Raw genomic sequence first — 5,569 nt, forward strand, 5'->3', positions numbered from 1 at the left:
CGGCACTTGGCTGGAAGGCCCAGGTTAGCGGCTGGCTCAGGGCCTGGCCCAGGGAGCCTCTGCGGAGAGTCTGGGCCCATTAGGCAAAGCGTTAGTGACAGGCTGGGAGGGCGGGGCCAGCGGCCCTTGGTATTTTCCGATCCCAGCTGCTCTGAGAGGGTGGAAAGTATTTGGGGACCAGGCTTGGGGGCGGCGGCGGCGGTGGTGGTGGCGCCCCCGGCGGAAGCTGCCCCTGATTCATTCTTGGAGCATGGGGTTTGGGGGGGGGTGGGTAGGCTTGCGGAGCATGTCTCTCAAGTCCACGCCCTGTCTGCAGAGCAGACTTAGACACCCATCTATCCATCCATCCATGGTGTGACCTGGGGCCTGCCCTACTCCCCTGGCCCAAGGGCCCTCCGCCCGCCCCCCCCCCACGCCCCCCGCAGATGCCTCCAGCTGCCAGGAGCTTGTCCTCCCTGGACAATGTCTCCCCTGAGCCTGAGGGGCACGCCTACGGTAATGGGGGTCATCCTGCTCCTGGGCACCTGCCTGGTAGTGCCCCCTCCACTGGAGACCCAGACCTTTTGTGCCTGCAGGGATTGGGGAGTGGCCTTGGCCCCGGCCTGGGGCTCTGTGCAGGGGAAACCCCACAGGAAACGGGCCTGGCCAAATGGCCGCCCTTCCCGTTTCGTCCCTGGGACACGAATGTGCTGTCTCACTTCCGGAGGCGGCCCAGGGAGGCTGGCCGCCCTGCGGGCCTCGTCTGCTCCCGGTTGGTGCCCCTAGACCTTGAGGAGTCAGGGCTGGGCTGGGGCCCCGCCGTAAAGTGGGTGGCCAGCGTATGTAATGTGTGTATGGCGGGGTCGGCGCAGAACAGGACACCTCCCTCCACCTGTCTCCCGGGGGTGGCCACCCCCTATCATATCTGGGTGCCGAGGTCCTACCCACGTGCAGTTCCTGAATGCCATCCTCCTTCCTGTTTCTGCCTGGGGAATGATGACAGCGTAGCCCCTTCCCAATTATACACAGCACTCAACGAGTTCCTCACCACAGCATTGCCCCTGCTTTGCCAATGGGGAAACGGAGGCCCAGAGAGGTTGAGTTCCCTGCCCAGTGTCGCCCAGCTGGTGCGCTGCAAAGCCAGGGTTCAAATGCAACTGGACTGGCTCCAGAGTTCAGGGCTCCTAGCCACAGGGCTCTCATCCTCCGGGAGGTCTCTGTTTACTGAACACAGGGCTGGCTTCACCGGCTGGTGACCTGTGCGGTTCACAGGGTGTTTCCCCACTGAGAAGGACCCCGAGATTTCATTTTTTTTTTCCCCACCTGAGTATTCATTTTGCACTGAGTCCCATAAATTCTGTAGGGAGTCCTGGTGCTGGGTAGTTGCTACATACTGTTGGTGAAACCTCACTGTATTACGTGGTAGAGGCTCTTGGTGCCACTGTACAGATGGAGAGACTGAGGCTTGGATGGTATCTTGGAAACCATGGAGCTGGGATTTGCACCTGGAGCCTGGGTCTGGTGCTCTGGGTGGGTGCGTGCCTGGGGGAAGAGCGGGGCACCCACTGTCGGCATCCGCTCTGGTGGGGCGCAGGCTGAGGCCTGGCCGCTGAGGAGACAGGGCCATGGGGGGAGGCCCTAGTGGTTTCCTCCTGCCCTTCAGGCTTCTAGGAAGTGGCGCCAGCTGGGGTGAGATCACTTCCTCAGCCGCCTGCCCGCCACCCCCTCAGCTTCCTCTCCCCATGGCCCCATTTAGCCTGCCCAGGGCTCCGTGTTGCGGGCGGGGGTGGGGGGGTGGGGGCTCGGCCAAGGAAAGGAGGGGAGGCTCACTCTGGGAGTTCCTACAGCCTCCTTGGCCGAAAGTGACCCTCTGGGTATCTCTACCTCTCTGGGTCTGGGAAGCATGGCTGGGGTGTCCAGCCTGGTGGTATCTTTAGCTGCTGCCGCACCCAGGGACGAGGGAGCCCGGTGGGCTGCCGTCTATGGGGTCGCACAGAGTCGGACACGACTGAAGCGACTTAGCAGCAGCAGCACTTGCAGAAGGGCTTCCCAGGTGGCGCTAGTGGTAAAGAACCCGCCTGCCAATGCAGGAGACAAGAGAACGAGGGTTCGATCCCTGGGTGGCGAAGATCCCCTGGAGGAGGGCATGGCAACCCACTCCAGTATTCTTGCCTGGAGAATCCCAAGGACAGGGGAGCCTGACGGACTACAGTCCATGGGGTCACAAGAGTCAGGCACCACTGAAGCGACAGCATAGACGCACATGGGGAAAACGGCTTCTCTGCTAGACCTCAAAGGATGGCGGCAAGGGGGGACATGGAGGGCAGGTGTCCTCAAATCTCACGACCTCCTTTCGTCTCTCCTAGGTGCCAGCTGCTGGCCCTGCCCGGCGCCCTGCCCCTTGACCCTGGTGCCATGGCCGGCTGGGGTTCCTGGGGATGGGATTTGCTGCCTGTCACAAATCACATTGCCAGGGATTTCCAACCGACCCTGAGCCCTGTCTCCGGGGCCGCCATTGTCACTGCCACTGCTGAGGACGCTGACCCTGGGGATGGGGATGGGGTGGCAGCGAGGCCCCCACTGCTCACATCTGGCCTGGGGAGCAGGGCTTAGCTGCTTGTGAGCAGGTCCACATCAAATCGTGTTCACAGTGGCTAAGTTCCGCCCCCCCAAGGGCCCTGCCGCTGCCTCTGGCCCTGCCACCTCTCCCCTTCTGCTGCCTGGCCAACCTCGGGGCCTCCCTGGGCTCTGCCTCCCGTGCCTACTGAGCTGAAACACAGTTGATTTGTGCACACTGGCTCAGTTCAGCAGGAACAGGAGTCAAGCCCCCTTGGAGTCTGCTGTGGCCCCTGCCCTCCTTGGGTGGGCCAGTCGCTGCCCGGGGGGAAGAAATGAGGACCCTGCTGGCCTGGGACCTGGGTCCAGAGGAGGAACCTGGGGATGGGTGGAGCCTGGAATGGGGTGGGTGAACCCAGCTGTTTGCTGCAGGCCCCCTCCTCCAATTTCTGCACTTGGGGACTGCCCCTGCGCCCCCCAGTCCCAACTCAAGACTGGGCTGTGCTCCCAGGGAGGATGAGCAGACAGGCAGGTGGCTGGCTGGCTGGCCCTTCCATGAAGAAAGGAAGCCAGATGTGTCCTTGCCTGGCCGACCCTCGGCCCCTCCTCGTCCAAGCTTGGTGGGGGCTTGGCTGGCCTGCATCTTCCCAGCAGCCAGTTACCAAAGAGGAAGCTGCCTTGGGCCCCCCAGACCGTTAAATGCCAACTCCGGGCTTCCGGAACCAGGCTGGCCTGACCTGAACCTGCCTGGCCCCTTCTCCCTGGGCCCTGTGGCTTCCTAACTTGGGGGGAGGGGCCATGGCACCCTCATGGCACATGGGGTGGGGAATGAGGTCCCTGTTGGCCCAGAGGACGCAAGCAGGCCTGCTCAGTTCTTGGGTGGGTCCAGGGCATGGAAGAGTTAAGACTGTATCCATCATCAGATGGAATAGGGCTCTTCTAGGCGTGAAACTAGGTATGTAGAGTGAAGCCCCCCAAGCTGTCAAGAGTTGGCTCAGTGCCCCTCCTCCATCGAAGCAGCAGCAGACATCAGCTTGGGGAAGTCTCTGCTGTGTCTTGAGCCTGCTGTCCAGTTAAATAAAAGCTTCCCCCTGCCTTATGCCTGGTCTGCTGGTTGTGATGTATTCTATTCTAGTCTGCAACCCTGGAGTCCTGGCTTTTTGTCTGGGGAGGGTTGATGGGTCTGAATTTATTTTCCTGGCCTCCTGGGCTCCTGACCTCACAGGATCCCGAGCCCTACCCTGCCCACTCTGGAGACGATGAAAATTTAGTCATTTGGGTGCCCTTTAGTCATAAAGGGTGCCCTTATCATGGAAAGGTGAACTTGAAGAGTGCCCTGGGGTTCAGGGGTGGGTTAGAGGGACAGACATTCAGGGTTGGTGTGGTAACAAGAACTGGAACCTAGACGGGAGGATGATAAGGAATGCCCCATGTCCAGGGGTGAGGTGGAAGGGAATGGGACCCAATCTAAGCTGGTGGTTGAGGGTGACCCGGAAGAAAACACTGGACATTTGAAGATAACTGGTACCGGAAGGTGTTGATCTAATGACATTTACGGGTGACTTAGACATAAGGGACAACTTGGATTGGGGTTAAGATTTGAGATGTCTGGTATCTGAGAACCATGGTGGGGAAATTATGTGTGTGGGCTCAAGGGGGACATTTGGCTGTGACTGGGACCTGAGTGGCACCCTAGGTGTGTGGGGACATCTGCAGATGATTTGGAGAGCCGAGGGGCACAGTAAGGGGTGCCCCAAAGTCTGAGAACATTTGAAGGCAGCCGGGAACCCCAAGGGCCAAAGCTGAGACAGGGCCCTCAGGACTGCCGCCTCTACCCTGCCAGGCCTCCAGGCGGCGCTAAGGAGCTTGTGGGTCCGCTGGGGTCTCCCCTCACATACCTGCAGGAATGTGTGAGGCGGGGCAGAAGGTGGGGTCATCTCCAACTGGTTCCCTCCAGCGCAGGGCGGTGCCAAGAGCCAATCGCCTTGCCCAGCGCCAGGGAAGGCCCGCCCACGCCTGCGCGCAGGCCCTTGGTGTCCTCCAGCTGCTGGCCCCGCCCAGCCTCGCTCTGAACCCCGCCTCTCCGGGAAGCCTGTCCTCGCCTGCCCCGGCCCTGACGCTGACCCAGTCAGTCTCTACAGGCAGGAAACCAGTAAAGGCAACTAAAGGCCTTCTCGCCATCACCCAGGTCCCTCATCCGCGGGGTAGGAGCCCAGACACGCCCTAGGCGCGCCCGGCATTGACCATGCCCACGTCATCTCGGCAAGAACCTCGCCCACCAAGGCCTAGTCTAAACCGCGTTCCACTTTTTGGGGGCTGTGTCTTCCCCACCCAGCTGCACCCAGCACCTGACAGGCACCCTCCCACCCCTGCCACGTGCTTCAGTTCAGTCGCTCAGTCGTGTCTGCAAATCACCCCAATAGCGAGGCTTCCCAGGTGGTAAAAAATCCAGCTGCCAATGCAGGAGACTTGGGTTCGATCCTAGTTGAGGAAAGTCCTCTAGAGTAAGAATTGGCAACCCAATCCAGTATTCTTGCCAGGAAATCCCATGGACAGAGGAGCCCTAACGGCTAGTCCATGGGGTCGCAGAGTCAGACAGGACTGAGCAACCGAGAACGCACACAGGGAACTTCAATAGTGAGTGTCTGGAGCCAGGGCACCCTCTAGTGGCCACTCCCATCACTGCATGGACCAAGCAGCTTGGGGTGAGCAGTGTCCCCAGCCCAGCAAGGAACTGAATCTAGAGCTATCACTTTCTAAAATTCCATGCCCTTTCCTTAAACTTTGGAGCCTCAGCTTTCTCCTCAGACAGGTGTCGTAACAGATGACAGGTGTAAAGCACAGATATAAACACTAGGCTTGCTCACAGTGAGCTCTCCATCCTGTCCACTATCATCCATACTCTTCCCACTGGATGTAACCAACAGTGGCTCCCATTGCACCCGTCGCTTGAAACTATTCCCAGAGAAGAGGCTGGAGATTTTCTACGGGGGGGAAAGGGGGCCCTGGCAGGGGCCACACTGGGGGAGGAGAA

Source organism: Bos mutus, chromosome 7, assembly GCF_027580195.1.
Source record: "Bos mutus isolate GX-2022 chromosome 7, NWIPB_WYAK_1.1, whole genome shotgun sequence".
In the NCBI taxonomy this organism is placed as follows: domain Eukaryota; kingdom Metazoa; phylum Chordata; class Mammalia; order Artiodactyla; family Bovidae; genus Bos; species Bos mutus.